The sequence below is a fragment of the Ursus maritimus genome, unplaced genomic scaffold (genome assembly GCF_017311325.1).
Source record: "Ursus maritimus isolate PB19 unplaced genomic scaffold, ASM1731132v1 scaffold_14, whole genome shotgun sequence".
Taxonomy (NCBI): Eukaryota; Metazoa; Chordata; class Mammalia; order Carnivora; family Ursidae; genus Ursus; species Ursus maritimus.
In genome coordinates, this window is record NW_024423786.1 from 4,865,970 (window position 1) to 4,885,495 (window position 19,526).

Genomic DNA, 19,526 nt, shown 5'->3' on the forward strand with positions numbered 1-19,526 from the left:
CCACAAAGCAAAGGAAACAATCAACAAAACTAAAAGGCAACCTACAGAATGGGAGAAAATATTTGCAAACAACATATCTGACAAAAGGTCGGTATCCAAAATATATAAAGAACTTACAAAACTCAACACCCAAAAAACAAATAATCTAATCAAAATGGGCAGAAGACATGAACAGACATTTCTACAAAGAAGATAAAAAGTTGGCCAACAGACACATGAAAAGATGTTCATTGTCACTTACCATCAGGGAAATGCAAATCAAAACCACAGTGAGATATCACCTCATGCCTGTCAGAATGGCTAAAACCAACAACACAAGAAGCAACGGTGTCGGCAAGGATATGGAGAAAAAGGAACCCTCTTGCAGTGCTGGTGGGAATGCAAACTAGTGCAGCCACTGTGGGAAACAGTATGGAGGTTCCTCAAAGAGTTAAAAATAGAACTACCCTATGATCCAGCAATTGCACTACTATTTACCCAAAGATACAAAAACACTAATTCAAAGGGATTCATGCACCACTAGGTTTATAGCAGCATTATGCACAATAGCCAAGATATGGAAGCCCCCGAAGTATCCATCAATCGACAGATAAAGAAGATATATATATATTCACCAGAATATTATTCAGCCATAAAAAATGAAATCTTGCCATTTGCAATGACATGGATGGAGCTAGTATAATGCTAAGCAAAATAAATCACCAGAGAAAGACAAATACCATGATTTCACTCCTGTGGAATTTAAGAAATAAAACAAGGGCGGGGAGGGGGAGGAAGAGAGAGAGAGAGAAAGAGACAAGGAACAGACTCTTAATTATAGAGAACAAACTGATGGTTACCAGAGGGTAGGTGGGTGGGGGGATGGTTTAAATACATATGGGGATTAAGGAGTACATTTGTCATTATGAGCACCATGTAATGTATGGAATCGTTGAATCACTAGATTGTACACCTGAAATTAATATAACTAATGTTAAATAACTGAAATTAAAAACTTAAAAAGTCCCCCACCCCCAAAAATGTAGAGACCTGGGCCTTTCAGTGAAAACCCCAGAAAAGCCAGTCCATATGAATAGGGATAAGCTAGTTTTGGAGTAAAGGCTAATCTAGACCCTCCCTAGTAAAATTTAAAAACAATTCTTGACAAAACTGTAGGGACAGAAAAAAATAGATGAGGGCTTGCCTGGGGTGGGGATGACTACAAAGGACATAAGGGCATTTGGCAGGGGTGTGATGGGATTATTTTATGTCTTGATTATGGCAGTAGATACCTGACTCCATACATTTGTCAAAACTCACAAAACTGTACACCAAAAAGACTGAATTTTACTATATGTGAGTTACACCTTAATTTTAAAATTATAGGAAGGCTTCAAAGAATCAAGCTGATCAAGTATAAAACTTCATATTTTTAAGGGCACATATTGCATGGTGCACTGGGAGTTATATGCAAGTGGTGAATCATGGAACATTGCATCAAAGACTGGGGATGTACTGTGTGGTGACTAATATAACAAAATAAAAATTATTTAAAAAAAGACAAAAAACTTCATATTTTTATATGAAGAGCTAAAATTATAAATAGCTAAAATTATAAAACTTCTGGAGGAAAATATTTGTGATTTTAAGGCAGACAAAGATTTCCTACAACAATAGTAAAAAGTAATGAAAAGAAAAATAATGCACTGGACTTCACCTAAGTCAAATACTTTTGCTCCTAAAAACAAAAATAAAAGCAAAAACAACACTTTTCAAAAAGAAATGATGCACCACAAACTGGGAGAAAAATACAAATTTCTAGAATAGTTGAAGAACTCTTACAACTCAATTAGAGGACAAACGACCCTCTTTTTCTCTAAGCAAAATATTTGAATAGACATTTTGTGAAAGAAGATAGATGACCAAAACCAACCAAACAAAAACAAAACAAAAAAACCTACCTGACAAGATGTCTATCATCAGTCTTTTAAAGAAATGTAAATTAAAACCACAAATGAGATACTACTAGACATCAGAATGGTTAAAAAAATTTAACTGAAGATTTAACAGCTACTGGCAAGTATATGGATCAACTAGAACTCTCATACATTGCTGGTGGGAATGTAAAATGGTACAAGTACTTTGGAAGACAATTTAGTGATTTGTCATAAAGTCACACTTATTAGATGACCAGAGGAGGGAGCCAGGTTGAGGAGCAGGCTGCAGACCCCATTCTGTGAGAAGTGCCTAGTGAGATTGGGATGGTTCAGCCTGAACCCAAAGCCTCAAGAAGTCTCAGTCACTGTCTCCATCTCTGCAGGGCTATCCCAGGGCTCGACTGTAAAGAGATGTTGTAGACAGGTTTCAGCATTTTTTCATTGAAATAAGATGAAGTCTCTTAGGCTGAAACCCAAAAACCGTAGTAAGAAATCTCCACAAGGACCCCTTTGTCCAAAGATCAGTGGGACCAGAGCTAGAGCCATCTACATATCTGCTCCCTAGGATAGAAACATCCACTGAGAGGGGCGCCTGGGTGGCACAGCGGTTAAGCGTCTGCCTTCAGCTCAGGGCGTGATCCCGGCGTTATGGGATCCAGCCCCACATCAGGCTACTCTGCTGGGAGCCTGCTTCTTCCTCTCCCACTCCCCCTGCTTGTGTTCCCTCTCTCGCTGGCTGTCTCTATCTCTGTCAAATAAATAAATACAATCTTAAAAAAAAAAAAAAAGAAATATCCACTGAAAGTAATTCTAGTTTCTGCCAACATAGCAAACTGGTATGGACTTACTGGCTCCTTCCCTGCAAATCAACCCTGGAGAAACAGTAGCTGACATGATCAAGAAAATATGATCTCACAGGCCAAAATTACTAATCATTTACTGCAAAAGAAGGAGAGACACTGAACAAGAAATACCATCTGAAGCAGAACTGCTGGTAAGATCAAAAAAAGTAAGCACAGTCAATATACCTAAGGAGACAAGGAAATAGTTAAAGAACATCACGCATATGAGATAAAAGCTGAAGAACCAATTAATGGGTTGGAAGATCAGACTGTGGAGCTCTCTGAGAATACATCAGGAAAAGCTGACAGTATATAAAATAGAAAAGAAACACTGAAATGTGTGGAGGATGGAAAGAAGTGTGGCTAAACCCAGATTATAGAAGTCCCAGAAAGGACAGAAAATAGAAGTGGAGAAGGGGAACTACCTGAAGAAATAATAAAGATTAATATGACATAACTAAGAAAAATGAAAGACTTTAGAATGAAAGAAATTGGAGTGCCAAACAGAAGAGATAAGGAAAAACCCACACACAGACATAGTAGAGTGAAATTTGAGAAAATCAAACAGAAAATTCTAAAAAAAAAAAAAAAAAAAAAAAAAAGACCAGATAGACCACCTAAAAGGAGTAAGGACTAGGCTAACATCAGATTTTTCACAGTAACACCAGATGCAAGAAGAATGAAATAATCTTTTTTAAAGAATCAAAGGTAAAATACTGTAAGAGTGGGGGTGGAGAAACTAAAGGGACATGATAGTGTGGTAGAATATTTAGCTAGAAGGTAGAGTAGATATTGCTATGGTTATGAATTAATAGGAAGCAACAGGTGGAAGAAGGCAGAGTAGGAAGCACATGAATCTGTCTTGCCCCCTGGACCTAATGACATCTGTGGTGAATTCTATCAAACATTTAAAGAGCTAATGCCAATCTTTCTCAAATTTCTTAACACATTCTATAAGGCCAGCATGACCCAAATACTGAAACCAGACAAAGATACTATAAGGAATCTGCAGACTAATATTCCTTATGAACATTAATACCTATCCTCCCTCAACAAAATACTAGCAAACAGAATTCGGCAGCATATTAAAAGAATCACGCACATGACGCCAAATGGGATTTATTCCTGGAAAGCAAGGATGGCTCAAAATACAAAACTCAATTGGGGCACCTGGGTGGCTTGGTCGGTGAAGCATCTCCCTTTGCATTGGTTATAGTCTTGGGGTCCTAGGATCGAGCCCTGTGTCAAGCTCCCTGCTGAGTTGGGGGTCTGCTTCTTCCTCTCCTTCTGCCCCTCCCCACCCCCAGCTTGTGCTCTCTCTCTCTCAAGTGAATAAATAAAATCTTTAAAAAAAAATACAAAACTCAATCAATGTAATACACCATAGAATGAAGAGGAAAAAAAACTATGATCATCTCAAGGTAGAAAAAGCATTTGACAAAATTCAACACCCTTTCATGATAAAAACACTCACCAAACTAGGAATAGAAGGAAAATACTTCCACATAATAAAAGTCACATATGAAAAACCTACAGCAAACATATTCCATAGTGAAAGATTAAAAGCTTTTCCTCTAAGATCAGAAACAAGGCAAGGACGCCTGCTCTCACCAGTTCAATCCAACATAGTACTGGAAGTTCTAGCCAAGGTAATTAGGCAAGAAAAATATAAATAAGAAGCATCTAAATTGGAAAGGAAAAAATAAAATTATCTCTGTTGGCAGATGATATGATCTTATATGTAGAAAACCCTAAAGATTCCACAAAAAGCTTTTAGAATTAATAAATTAATTCAGCAGGATGNCTGGGTGGCTCAGTCGGTTAAACATCTGCCTTCAGCTCAGGTCATGGTCCCGTGTCCTGGGATCAAGTCCCACATCAGGCTCCTTGCTTGGCAGGGAGCCTACTTCTCCCTCTGCCTGCTGCTCCCCCCTGCTTGCGCTCTCTCTCTCTCTCTTGCTCTCTCTCACGCTCTCTGACAAATAAATAAATAAAATCTTTAAAAAAATATGAATTCATCAAAGTATCAGGATACGGTGAAGACACAAAAATCAGCTGCATTTCCATACACAAACAATAAGCAATCTGAAAAGGAAATTACAAAAACAATCGCATTTATAATAGCAAAAAGAGCAAAATACTTAGGAATTAACCAAGGGGGTGAAAGACTTGTACAATGAAAACTACAAAATATCACTGAAAGAAATTAAAGACATAAATACATGAAAATAAATTTCACATTTATGGATTGGAAGGTTTAACATTGCTAAGTTGCCAATAGTACCCAAAGCAATCTAAGATTCAATGCAATCCCTATCAAAAGTCCAATGACTTTTTTTTTCAAAAATAGAAGAATCCAAAAAAAAATAGAAGAATCCATCCTAAAATTCATATGGAATCTCAAGGGACTCCTGAATAGCCAAAACAATCTTGAAAAAAGAACAACACTGAAGGACTCACACGTCTTGATTTCAAAACTTATGACAAACCTACAGTAATCAAAACAGTGTGGTATTGGCATAAAGACAGGCATACAGATCAATGGAATAGAATAGAAATCCCAGAAATAAACCCTTGCACATATAATCAAGTGAATTTTGACAAGGGTGCCAAGACCATTCAATGGAGAAGGACAGTCTTTTCAACAAATTGTGCTGAGAAAACTGGATTCCCACATGCAAAAAAATGAACTTGGATCCTTACCTAATACCTTATCCAAAAATTAACCCAAAGTGGATCAAGGACCCAAATGTAAGACCTACAACGATAAAACTCCTAGAAGAAAACATAGGAGAAAATCATGACAACATTGGATTCAGCAGTGATTTCTTGGATATGAAACCAAAGGCACAGCTACAAAAGAAAAAGCAGACAAATTGGACTTCGTGAAAATTTTTAAATTTTGTGCATCAAAAGACACTATCCACAGAGTAAAAAGGCAAGCGAGGAATGGGAGAAAATGTTTGAAAATCATATATCTGAAAATCTATAGAAAAATTCTGAACCTGATTCAGAATTGGACAAAGGATTTAAATAGTCATTTTTCAAAAGAAGATTTATGAAGGAAAAAAAATTTTTAAAGATATATACAAAGAGCCAGTGCTCCCATGAAAAGTCGATCAACACCACTGATCACCAGGGAAATGCAAATCAAGACTCTAATGAGATACCACCTCACACCCATTAGGACCGCTGCTATCAACAAAACAAACCAAAAAAAAGGAACTTAGAAAACAGCAGGAGTTGGTGAGGATGGGAAGAAATTGGGACCCTCATGTACTCATGGTGGAAATGCAAAATTGTGCAGCTGCTATGGAAAACAGTATGGTGGGTCCTCAAAAAATTAAAAATAGAATTACTAGATGACCCAGCCATTTCTTCTAGGTATGCACCTAAAAGAATTGAGAGTCTCCGAAAAAACACTTCTACATTCATGTTCATAACAGTATTATTCACAATAGCTAAAATGTGAAAGCAAACCCCAAGTATCCATCGACAGATGAGTGGAATCAAAATGAGGTCTATACGTACAACGGACTATTATTCAGCCTTCAGAAGGAAGAAGGCTCAGCCATATGCCGCAGTGTGGGTACACCTTGAGGACATGCAGCTGAGTGAAATGAGCCAGTCACAGAAGGACAAATACTGTATGATTCCACTTGTATGAGATCCCCAGAGAAGTTAAAATCACAGAGACAAAGTAAGAGCGGTGGTAGCCAGAGGCTGGGGGGAGTGGAGCATGGCAGTTACTGTTCAATGGGGAAGAGTTTTAATTTTACAAGATGAAAAGAATTCTAGGGACCGATGGTGGTGACGATTGCGCAACAGCGTGAATGTATTTAATACCACTGCACTGGACACTTGAAGACGCTTAAGATAGCAAATGTCATGTGTATTTTACCTTAAAAAATGTTTTTAAAAACCTGCAGCAAACATTTTTCTTAATGAAAACACTTTAAATGCATTCTCTGTAAAGTTAGTAACAAGACAAGGGTACTACTGTCAACACCACCTTCCAAAAGATATTGGAAATCCTGAGCACTCTATGGAAAGAAATAGAAATAGTTCAGGCTGCTATGCAAAATAGGAGACACTGGGTGGCTTGAGCAACAAACATTCATTTCTCACCATATGGAGCCTGGAAGTGGAAAGCCGGGGTGCCAGCATGCTGGGGTTCCTGGTGAGGGCCCTCTTCCTGGGCATGGCCTTTCCTGGGATGTGCTCACAGAGAATGATCTCCTGTCTCTTCCTCTTCTTTAAGGACACTAATCCCAGCAGGGGGGCTCCACCCTCAGGACCCCACCTAAACCTGATTGCCTCCCAGAGGCCCCACCTCCAAATGCCATCCCACTGGGGATTAGGGTTTCAACATATACATTTGGGGGGTGGGGATACGAACACACAAGTGTTCAGTCCAAGCAAAGAGCTAGAAGGATGTGAAAGGAAATTATAATGTTGTCACTGTTGGCAAGTGGATTAATCATTTACGAAGAAAAGCCGTCCAAGAATCAATAGACAAGGTGGTAAAACTCCTATGGATTCACTGAGGTGCTGGACGCAAGAATGACGCATCTGGTGAGTTCTCAGAGACGCAGTGGGCCAGGTTACAGGCACGCAGCTTGTGGGTCTGAGAAACAGAACGAAACCTCTAACCGTGGCATCGGTGACGGGAGAGAACCGAGGCAGACAAAGCAAGAGTGCTTGCCCCAGAGAGGATGGGGCCTGTCTGCTGAGAGCCCAGGAGCTCTGCCCAAGGCCAGGAAGATGCAGAATAAATTCGAGGCCAGCAGTTGCTGAGCCGACACCCCTCACCCAGAACCCTCAAGCATCTCCCCCTTCAAAAATCAAAGCTGGCTTCTCCTGCGGTCCCCTCCGGCTCATGCCTTGAGACTGTGGGCAAGCGACTTTGGTCTCTGGGTCTCCACTTCCTCATCTGTAAAGCGGGTATGATGACAATAAAAACCTCCAGGGCCACGGGTGGATTAAATAGGATAAGGCAGAGGAAGGACTTAGCTGGTGCTTGGCGAACAGGGATGAGAATAAGTATTTATGAATAAGGCCGTTAGAGAGCCCCCACCGAGCCACCACCACAGCAGCCTGCTGGCTGCCTCCCAGCCTCCAGTTCCATCAAGAGTTAAGGAGTTTGGCTGCTTGCCTGGGAGCGGGAATGAAGCAGCCCCAGCAGCTTCTCCCTATCTGTGAGCGATCTCCTCCTGCTCAGGCCTTAGGAAATGAAAGCCCCTCCAGGCTGAAGCTCCACCACGGGCTGCATCATAATGACTTTCCCCAGGGAGGAGGAGGGCCCTCCATCCCCCCACCCCTCCCCCACCCTGCAGCTTTCTCTTGCTTCCCTGAGTCTTGGGGCTACAGGAACCCCCGGAGCTGCCCTGGAGCCGTCAGCTTGCACGTGGGAGAGAGATTGGGTTATTCCAGCTCCGGGCCCTGTGGGGTGGAGGAAAGAGAAATGGGGTGGAGGAGCGCTAGGAGGGGGTCCTGGAGCCGGGAGTGCTGCCAGTTTGGGGAGTGTGACCAGGCACAGTTCTGGGGCTCAGAGAAGGATCCATCCTGCCCTGGGTCTGCAGATTACTACCCATTAGTGAGCTGTGAAATCCACTGCGTGGGTCGTGATCTGCATTTTAAAAAAGAGAACTGGAATAGAAAATAGAGTGCATTGCATATAATAAATTGACAAGCTTTATTTCCCTCACCGTGCGTGTAGTGGCTAAAAACACAGACCCCAGAGCCCACCTGCCCAGCATGTGAGCGTGGACACATTGACCTTCAGGGCCTCAGTCTCCTTATCTGTGCATGGGGACAAGATCAGCACCCAGGTCCTGGGCTGTTATTAAGACCCGAAGGAGGGGTACAGAAGAGCTCCGGGAACCACCCTGAGTGCTGGCTCTTTTCTCGTCCTCACAGGGTAACATACGTTTCCTCTCTGGGAGAATAGTCACAAAAGCTTCCTTGAAAAGATTTGAGGATTGGGTACCATATCTGCTGACACAGAGAATTTGGGGTGCAGCCTTGGGGAGGGGGTTGCTGCTCTTAGCAAATTAGGAAAGAGAATTCCTGAGGAAAAAAGGACAAGCCGGAGTCCCCAGAGGCAGGTCTGTGTGTGCACAGCCCTCCACAGTGTATGCCACCCGCTGGCCTCCCTTGCCCCAGTGTGGACAAGTTGCTATGGCCGCTGGGATCATTGCGCCCATTTTGCAGATGAGAGTAGAGGCTCAGGGTGGAGGGCGTTCTTTGCGTGGTCGCTGGTGGCTGCAGGCCTGATTGTGGACACTGAACTGCACTGGTTTCTCAGGCCCACCCCAACAGGGCTCTTTTTGGGGGGGGGGGCGGTATATGGAAATGATAGAAATTCCCCCAATTTCCCAGCAACTTGGCACCCAAAGGGAGGAAATAAACTTGGCCTCCCTTGTAGCCATCCACCCTCTGGCCCCGGGTCTAGGAGAGTAAAGCATCCCACGAAGGTAGTTCCCACACGGCATCCGAGTCTGCCCGGAGCCCGCCCGGAGCCCGCCAGGGTCCCACATTTCAGCTAGCACTGGCCTTTACCAGGAGCAGTGCTGGCCCACAGATTCCCCTAACCGGGCCTCTGCTATGGCCGGGATGACAGCACGGGCAAGAGCAGACCCGCGCTGCGGCTCAGCTTGTCCCCAGATCCCGGGGATGACACTCAAATCTCTCGCGTGCCGGTGACGGGCCCCGCTTTGTGCTTGGTCTGCGCCCTTGCATCTAACCCTGCACACAGCTCCGTCATGCCCGTTTTACAGGTGGGTAAGCTGAGGCCCAGAGGCAGCACCAGGACACAGTCTCCAGAGCCTGTGGGTGTAAGAACTGGGCTCCACGGCGTCGTGCACACGGTTGATCCTCACAGGAATCCTGGGAGGTAGGTGTTCTAACCCGCTCCTGGCCAGCCGGTCAGCGGATGTTTAATGAGCAGCTATTATACGCCAGGCCTTGGTGATGTAATGGTGAAAGCACAGGCAGGGACCGACCCTCCCTGAACTTACAAACGAGGGAACAATCCGTTCTTGTCCTGCTGTGTGTGTCAGGCATGACACTTCGCGGTGTTAGCGCATCGGATGCTCACCTCAGTGCCTCCCACTCTCATCTGTCCCCCGGCTTCCAAATGGGAAGCTGAAAGTTGGGGGTGGGAGAAGCCCAGGCCCGCGACCCCACAGCCGGTCTGTGGGGGAGCAGGATCGGATCCAGGAGTCCATGCCCTGGCGACTGCCCCACTGCCCTCAGACATCCTCCCTGAGCTGCCGAAGCCCTGGCCGCCGTCTGGCCAGCCGAGTGTCCGGGAGCCCACGCTGCTCCCTCTCTCCTCCACGGCACAGCCTCTCTTCTCTCGCCGTGGCAGCGCCCTCCTCTCTGTGCTTCAAGCATGCCACTGTCCGTTTCACCTCAGGGCCTTTGCACGCCCTTCCCTCTGCCTGGAAGGCTCGTTGCCTGGACCTTCACGTAGTCAGCAACTGAGTAAGGTGAGTCTCAGCTCCTCAGGGAAGCCCCTGCCCTCCCCACGCACGTCGTCCCCCACCTCCACCGCCCCAGCCCTTGCCGGCCTCTTTTATTTCCCTCTTGGTGCCTGTTACTACCTGGTTTTTGTTCAGTTGTGTATTGTCTGTCTCCCTACAGGGATGCAGGCTCACGGGCAGGGTTCAGGTTCTAGTGCTATCCCTACGATGCGGAGTGGCCTCGGGTAAGTCACTTCTCTTCTATCAACCTCAGTTTCCTCATCTGTAAAAGGGACACACAACACCTACCCCTCGGCACGTTGGCAAGGGTGCAGTGTGACACGGCGCGATGTCGGGTGCACAGTAGGTGGGGACCGCACAGTTGGTGGCGTAGTAAGCGCCGGGCAAAGGAGCCGAACAGACATCTCTCTAAACGAAACACATGAAAAGGTGCTCAATATCACTAGCCAGGGGGAAACACGAATCAAAACCACAATGAGATCCCACTGCACACCCACCAGAACGGCTGGCATAGACAAGACAGACAAGTGTTGTGTTGGTGGGGGTGTGCAGAAATCGGAGCTGCCGGGGGGCATACGATCCGTGGAATACGGGCTGGCAGTTCCCCCAACAGTTAAACCGAGAGTTACCATGTGACCCAGCACCTCTGCTCCTAGGTCGAGACCCAAGAGAAAGGGAAGTGTACGTCCACACGAAAAGCTGCACACGAATGTTCGAGCGGCAGGATTCGTAATAACGGATAATAGTCAAAACGCACAGAGAACTCGGAAGCACGCCAACCGGTGAAACAAAGCGTGATTGGCTCATACGCTGGAATCATACTCAGCCATAAAAGGAGCAAAGTGCCGACACGCGCTACAACACGGATGGGCCTCGAAAACACTATGCGAAGTGAGAGAAGTCAGACACAAAAGGCCACCCGCTATGTGATTCCATCTGTACGAACTGCCCAGAACAGGCAAGTCTACAGGGACAGAATGTCGATGAGGGGTCGCCCGGGGCTGGGGAGGTGGTGGGGGGAGGGTGTGGAGCGGGACTGCTAGTAAGTACAGCGTTTCTTTGGGGGGTGATGGAAATGTTCCAAATTTGTGGCAATGGTTGCCCAACTCTGTGGCTCTACTGATAACCACCAAACTGTACGCTTTACATGGGTATATGGTGTGTGATATTTTAAAAATAAAACAGCCCCACAAGGTAAGCTCTCTTGTTAGCGGCCTTTTACAGACAATCAGGCACAGAGAGATGAGTTAAGTGGCCCCAAATCACACAGTTAGTTATGAAAAGGCTGAGATTAGAACCCAGGCCGTCGGCCCCAAGGCCCAGGCCCTTTGTTATTGTGGTTGCTGTTGTATTCGGGGATAGTTGACACACAATGTTACAGTAGTTTCAGGTGACAGAACCATGTTCTTAGCTACTTTTGTATCTGACACCTAGGCCAATATTAGAATTTCTAGAGTACATGCCCTTGTAATCTCTAACAAGTATGAAGAGCCACTCTTTATTAATAGACAGACACCTGCCTCGTCAGGCGCTGGGCCAAGTTCTTCCTCTGACATTAGCCCATTTTCTCACCCCCATTTGTCAGAGAGGGGAATAGGGTCAGGGAGCCTCCAGCAACTTCCCCGCAGCCAGCTGACATCTAGGCTCGCATGTGAATTCTCCCATCTGACAGACACCCCTTTGCTCTGTCTACGCCTTCCAGCCACCTCCTGGAAAGCGCAGGAAGGGGCCGTGGAAACTGGCACTTGCTTTACAGGTGGGGAAAGTGAGGCTCAGAGCCAGCAGGTGCCCACCCACGGCCTGGCAGCCCTGGGGCTTCCGATTTTCTGGGAGAGTGGAGGGGAGGGGAAGTGAGGTGAGCGTATGTTCCCAATTCCTTCTTCCTCTTTCCAAGATTGAGTGGTTCTGAATTGGGTGGGTTTTGACTCTTTCATTCTCAATGTTTTCCCCCCAGGAAACAAGACTTGTTAAAAAAGAGAAAAGAAATTAAGCCATGCTTTGGTTTTCTGTCTGTGGGTATCATGGGAACGGCCAGTTACAATAGCAAAGCAGGAGACAACAGGCCACAGGACAGAAGTGATATAAGGGGTGCTCCGGGGCAGTGGGCAAAGCTTCTAAGTGAATTCTTCTCAGACCAGTTGGGCCAAACGGCTTCTCTCGGAGTGGGAGGAGGAAGGAAGGAGAGTGATTTCAGCATACTTGGGCCAGCCCATCTTGAGCACCTACTAAGCTTTGGGACCCAGAGCAGGGATATTTGGAGCCACTTCCTTTTTTAATCCTTAAAATATGTGCTGTTAGGTCTCCCTTTCACAGATGGGGAAACTGAGGCCAGGGTGACCTCGAAGACAAAAGGCAGAGACAAGTACCCAAGTTGGCGGGAACCATGTCCCAGGTATGGCCGGGGAGCATGACGGGGGCTGGGCCAATGTGGGGGCAGATGGAGCTCCTTCCCTGGGCACCCACCTCCATCACAAGGTGTTTACTCACCTGCAGCTGGGGGGGCTGAGCTGGAAGGGAGGGAGGGGGTGAAGGACACAGACATCTCTCAGTCTTCTCTATGTCTGTCTCTCTGTCTCTTTCTCTGCATTTCCACTACCTTTTTAGCTCCCTCCCTCCTGTGGTCTCCTCTAGGACAGAATTTCCTTTTAGACAAGCTACCCCATCCCACCCCATGTCCCTTCACTCCTGAAAGCGGGAAGGTCTCTGTGGCTGGGGATAGCAGTCAGCTGGGCAGGGGCCTAGGAAGCCCCACAGATCTCCTCATTCCCTGGGACCAACAGTGAGCTGGGTCATGTCTGCAAGGCACATAGTCAGCACAGGAAAGAGACCGTGGCAACTATTGTGTTTCTCTTTCCTGCAAGTTTTCCTATTCCCCTTTGTCCTAGTAACAAATGCGGACTCCCCCACATGGTGGTGGGCATATGGCTCAGCCTGGCCAATCACAATTCTCCATCTGTAGCAACAGTGACAGGGCCAAGGAAGAGCCAATCAGAGTCCTTCCCTGAGATTGATTTACAGATGCTGGGAGCAATCACTCCTTTCATTGCAGAGGCTAAGCTGGGGGAGTTTCCTCATCTGTAACAAAGGAGATCAGGAGTAAAGGGAAGGGAAGAGTCTCTAATGACTCCCTCCTCCCTAAACCTACAGAGTCTGCAAATGTGCATATTTTGAGGATGACTTTGACCTGTCAGAAGGCCCTGCCCTGTGTTTCCTTTGGTTTCCAAACCAATGAGTTCTTCTTTCACACTCTGCACTAAGAGCTGTCCTTGTGTGCTCTTGTTCAGGCCTGATATTACCCTGGAGGAAGGGACTCTCATTGTTTCCAATATTTTAAAAATAGACTTTATTTTTCAGAGCAGTTTTACATTTACAGCAAAATTGAGCGTAAAGGGTGGAGAGTTCCCACACACTACCTGCCGCCCACCCCACACACCTGGTCAAGCACAGCTTCTCTCTCTATCAACATCTCCCACCGAGTCATACATTTGTCATCGCTGATGAGCCTCCCCTGACACGTCATTATCTCCTGACTCCACAGTTGACATTGGGGCTCACTCTCGGTGCTGTACATTCTGCGGGTTTGGACAAGTGTGTGATGCTGTGTGCCCACTGTTAACGTATCACACGGAGTAGTCTCCCTGCCCTAAAAATCCTCTGCACTCCTTCTACTCATCCCTCCCTCCCCTTCGGCTTCTTCCACTTAATAATGTGTATTTAATGTTCCTCCCTGTCTTTTCATGGCTTTGTAGCTCTTTTTTTTAAGCACTGAATAATATTCCGTGGGGATGTGCCATGGTTTATTTAGTCGTTCACTACTGAAGGACATCTTGGTTGCTTCCAGGTTTTGGCAATTATGAATAAAGCTGCTATAAATATCCATGGGCAGGTTTAGTACAGACGTAAGTTTTCAACTCTTTTGTGTAAATACCAAGGAGCTCGATTGCTGGATCATATGGTGAAAGTATGTTTATTTTTGTAAGAAACCACCAAGCGGTCTTACGAAGTGCCTGCACCATTGTGCATTCCCACAAGCACTGAATGAAAGTTCACGTTGTGGCGCATCTGGGTGGTTCAGTCGGTGAAGTGTTGGCTCGGGTCATGATCCCGGGGTCTTGGGATCGAGCCCTGCATCGGGCTCCCTGCTCAGCAGGGAAGCCTGCTTCTCCTTCTCCCTCTGCTACTCTCCCTGCTTGTGCTCTCTCTCGCTCTCTCTCTCTGTCAAATGGATGGATAATATCTTTAAAAAAAAAAAGTGAAATTCTGAAGACTTTAAAAAAAAAAAAAGGAAAAAGAAAGTTCATGTTGCTCCACAGCCTTGTCGGCATCTGGTGTTGTCAGTGTTTTGCATTTTGGCCGTTCTAATATGTGCGTGGTGTTACCTCACTGTTGCTGTAGTTGACCCCTTCACAATGGCATGCGAGTTTGAGCGTCTTTTCATATGCATACCTACCATCTGTGTATCCTCTTTGGTCAGGTATCTGTTCAGGTCTTTTGTCTATTTTTTAGTTGGCTTGTTCACTTTGTTGCTGGATTTTAGGAGTTATTTACATTTTTTGGATAACAGTCCTTTATCAGATGTGTCTTTTGCAAATATTATTTCCCAACCTGTGGCTTGTCTTCTCATTCTCTTGATATTGTCATTCACAGAGCAGAAGTTTTTAACTTTATTTAATTTTATTTTTTAAAGATTTTATTTATTTATTTATTTATTGGGGCCGGGAGAGTGCACACAAGCAGGGAGAGCAGGAGAGGAAGAAGCAGGCTCCCCGCTGAGCAGGGAGCCCAACACGGGGCTCGATCCCAGGACCCTGAGATCATGACCTGAGCCAAAGGCAGACACTTAACCGACTGAGCCACCCAGGTGCCCCAGAAGCTTTTAATTTTAAGGAAGTCTAGATAATCAATGATTTCTTTCATTTATTTCATTGGTGTTGTATCTAAAAAGGCACCTCCAGACTCAAGGGCATCTGTATTTCCTCCTATGTTATCTTCAAGGACTTTTATAGTTTGGCAGGTTACACTCGGGTCTGTGATCCATTCTGAGTTAATTCTGACGTAGGGTGGAAGGTCTGTGTCTAGACTCACTTTTTTGCATGTGGATGTCCAGTCATTCCAGAACTGATTGCAGGAAAGATCGTCTTTTCTCCATTGTATTGCTTTTGCCCTTTCGCCAAAGATCAGTAGATATTTTGGGGGATCTATTTCTGGGCTCTCTTCTCTCCCAAAGGTCTTTTTGCCTAGTCTTTGACCCACACCACAACGTCTTCATTACTGGAGCTTCATCGCAAGTCTTGAAGCGGGTAGTGTCAGTCCTCCGACTGTTCTTCCAGTCTCTCCATTTCTTAGAAGTGTAAATTGAGACATCAAGAAGTTAAGGAACTTGCCCGAAGTCACACAGTCAATAGCAGGGTAGGATTTGAACTCGAGTCTTTTGATGATAAAGCTTGGGCTTCAGACAGAGATTAAAGCACAGGAAATGGGAAAAGAGAGAAGGAAGGAGGAAGAGAAAAGAAGGTGGGAGGAGGAGAAGAGAATGTCAGAAAAAGCAAAAGCAATGATTTTCCCCCAGGAACGCAGACATGGGTCTCTCCTGTGAAAGCTCGGAGGAGGGGGTGGCGAAGAGAGGGCGTCAGGGAGGAGGTGGCGAGACAGAGGCGGAGCGGAGGGAGGGCACTGCAGGCATGCACAGCCTTGGCACACTGGAGTTTTTGCTGGAAGGGAAGGACTCTGGAAGGGAGCAGTAGAAGGCATGGTGGGAAAGTGGATTGGAGCGAAAGGGCCTCAAATGATACCAAAGTAAGACCTCTGACTCCCAGGACCCAGTTCCCAACTTTCCAGAGCAAACCTGTGCTAAGATGCCTGGGGCAGAGATGGGGCGGGGGGCTCAGGAGGGGTGGCACCCCAGAACCCCTCCCTCCTGTGCCCAGGCTTCCAGCTGGCATCACAGTGCCCTCACCACCTGTGTGCCCCAACTGTGAACACTCAAGCCAGGAAGATTCCCGGGGCCTCGGACACTTGGCCACAGTGTGGACTTGGGAACCCGGCATGGCCCTGAGCAGGGGAAAGAATAAGGTCTCCTCCCCCAGGCTCCAGGGCAGTCCCTCCTACCTTCCCTGCTGCCGCTGTGGTGGCCCAGACTCCCGTCAGGGCTTCTCTGGACGACCCTAGTCACCCACCCTCGGGTTATGGCACAGTCCGGCCCTGGCAGGCCCTGTTCAAAACTCCTTGCTCCCCTTTGCCTTTGCAAATGCTCCTTCTCATCTTCTTTCTCCCTGTGCCTTCACCTACTTTACCCCTTCTCACAGTTCAGGTCTCAGATATCACCTCTTCTAGGAAGCCCTCTCCAAGCCTGGTGGGGCTCCATGTCTCTCCTGGGTTTCTGCAGCTCCCTCCTCCCACATCCCATAGGCATCAACCTCCCCCATGGACTCTGCACTCCTCTGGGCAGCACCCAAATCTCATCTCTCACCGATGCCCCTGCTCCTGCCAGGGAGTGTTTGCTGAATGACTGTGTGACCGAGAGAGTATTGGAAGAAAGGAGGCGGGCTGGGAGGGAGGGTGGGAGAGGGCAACAGCCACAGGGCTTTGGTTTTGATCAGCCGTGACCTAGAACCACATCTGCATGCCCCAGAGAGGACCCCAATATACCCCGCAAGGCTCCCTTCTCTCCCCGGTAACCCCACAAGAGCGCCAGTGCGTTCACTGCCTGGGTCATCTCTCACCTCAATTTAGAGGCAGCCCAAGGCGCCCCTTCTCCCAACAGGTCTTCCTCCTGGACTGCACCGTGCCTGAAATCCCTCGTGACAGCCCTCCTGACGAGAGGCTCCCGTCCGCTGGCACGGTTTATCCGACTGACTCAGGGACGGACAGTGTGTGGATCGCCCCTCGTGGGCCATCTCACTGAAACTTCCAGAAGACCTCGGGGCGGGGGGGGGGGTAGGCACTCCTATGAGACCATTTCGCAGAGGGGAGTGTCCGTGCCGTGCAGACTGAGGAACTCCTTTACCTGGTGCAAGAAGCCTGGGAGTCAGCAGACGTGCCCCAGTATTGCATCAGTGACAAATTTGCCTAAGGACACAACTGGGCTCAGCAGCCCAACCACTGGAGCCGCCACGGACTACTCCTGCTGCCCACTGGACTGGTAGGCCAGGATTGTTCTACTGGGGGCTGGGTCCAGCCCAGAGGCTACCCAGCCTCCCCTAGCTCGATGGGCCCTTGATAGCAACTAGCCCCAAGACAGACACGGCAGGCTCTGCTCTGTCCCCAGGAGTCTGTTGCTGGAGCTGAGTGGGGACAGGTGCTGGGCTGGCCATGTTAGCGCCAGTGAATGCGCCCGGGGCAGCAGGAGTCTCTCCCCACCTGTGAGTCATCTATTCAACACAACAAGTGTGTCTTGACTCCTGGCAGGACACCTACAGGCCCATGGTGGTGAACAAAATAGGCAAAATTCCTTTCTCTTCAGTGAGGGGAGAGACAGACACACACCTGGTGAGTACAGTGTTCAGTGTGTCCCGTGGGGCTGAGTGTTCAGGGAAGTAAAGCAGGGAGAGCCTCATGGAGAAGGTGGCTTTTGAACCAAGCCCTGGAGGAGGTGAGGGATGAGGTATGACGTCTGAAGGAAGAATCTTCCATGCAAAGGTCCTAGGGCAGAGCATGCTTGGCGTGTTGAAGGAACAGTAATGGCCGGGTGGGCCGGAGCGGACGAGCTGGGGGATGGTGGGGAAGGAGGTGAAGACAGGGAGGAACAGCCACGGTGGGCTGGTGGTGCGGGCTTGGGGGGGATTTGTTGGACCACTGGAAGGGCTTTGGCTTTACCCTGAGTGACATGGGTGCCACAGGGAGTATGGAGCAGAGGACGGATGGGACCTGGTTTGTTTTTAGCAGGGTCCCTCTGGCTGCTGGGGACTAACAGTCTGTCTGGGGACAAGGCGGAAGCAGGGAGAATGTGGATATGGTCTAAAGATCAAGCCAGTGGGATTTCCTAACAGATCAGATTTGGGGTGGGAGTGAAGAGAGGCTAGCAGGAATGAGTCCAATGTTCTGGAAGGATGGAGATGCTGTTTCTGAGTTAAGAGGCTGAGAGAGGAGTGGCTTGCGGAGGGGCACTAGGAACTGGGTTTTGTTTGTGTTCCTTAGGGTTGCCTACTAGGCACCTAGGGGGAGAGGGAGGATGCCACTTTCCCCAGGTCCATCCAACGTGTCTCCTCTGCAGGTGGAAGAGGAAGGGAAGGGACCTCTCAACTCAGGGAGGTGGTTTCTGGGGGAAGGGAAGACCCTGGAGGGGACACAAGCTATAAAGGAGGTGCCAGAAAGGACCACACATCCCAAAAGTGGGTTGTGACCCAGAGCCTTGGCTTCCCCACCCTGAGTTCCTGGCCCCGTTCCCCAGCTGGCGTGGACGTCCCTTGTTGGGGAAAGGCAGGACGGGATCCCCAAGGATGGCTGGAATTCTCTCCGTGTTAGCACTTTCTAGGGACTCTTCTCATCTGTGTCACTAGCTGTAAGCAATTTCTTTCAGGTGGAAGCATCCTTCCCATTCTCTTCTCATCCTCCCTCTCCCTCAAGGAGAGTCTCGGGTGGGCGCCACCCCATACCTAACGCCTCTTTGACCCTCCCTAATCTCCCTTAACCAATGGAGGAGCAAGCAGGTCTCAAGCTTGGAGCTCCTGCAGGCAACTGTGTTTAGCACGAATCGAACGATGTAGCTTTCTGTCCCGTCTATTTCAGAGTGAACTTTCATTTATGGCAAATTATGACAGCGGTAGAAATTTATTTTAAATAGATCTAAGTTGAAAATGTGAATGGATTTAATGAAAGATATTCCATAAATAAATGTGGCGAACATCGTGGAGATGATGTGTAAACGCCCGAATACCGGCAGTCAGTTGGGAGGCACTCCCTTAAGACCCATGTTTGTAGGGCGCCTGGGGGCTCAGTCGGTTAGGCGGCTGCCTTTGGCTCAGGTCATGATCCCAGGGTCCTGGGATCAAGTCCTCGTGTTGGGCTCCCTGCTTAATGGCAGTCTGCTTCTCCCTCTGCCCCTCTCCCCCGATCGTGCTCTCTCTCTCATTCTCTCTCTCTCTCTCAAAAATAAAGAAATACAATCTTTATAAAAATTTTTAAAAAAGGACCATGTTTGTAGGGTTGCAGTGAGGCTGGCCTTGTGTCAGTCCTTTTGTTTGAGGTACATGCTGCGTCTGTCCCCTCTCTGTGATATTTGTTCCCCTCTTCCTTCTTGTCCCCTGGCCTTTTCCTCTGGGAAATAGGACCGGATGGGATCC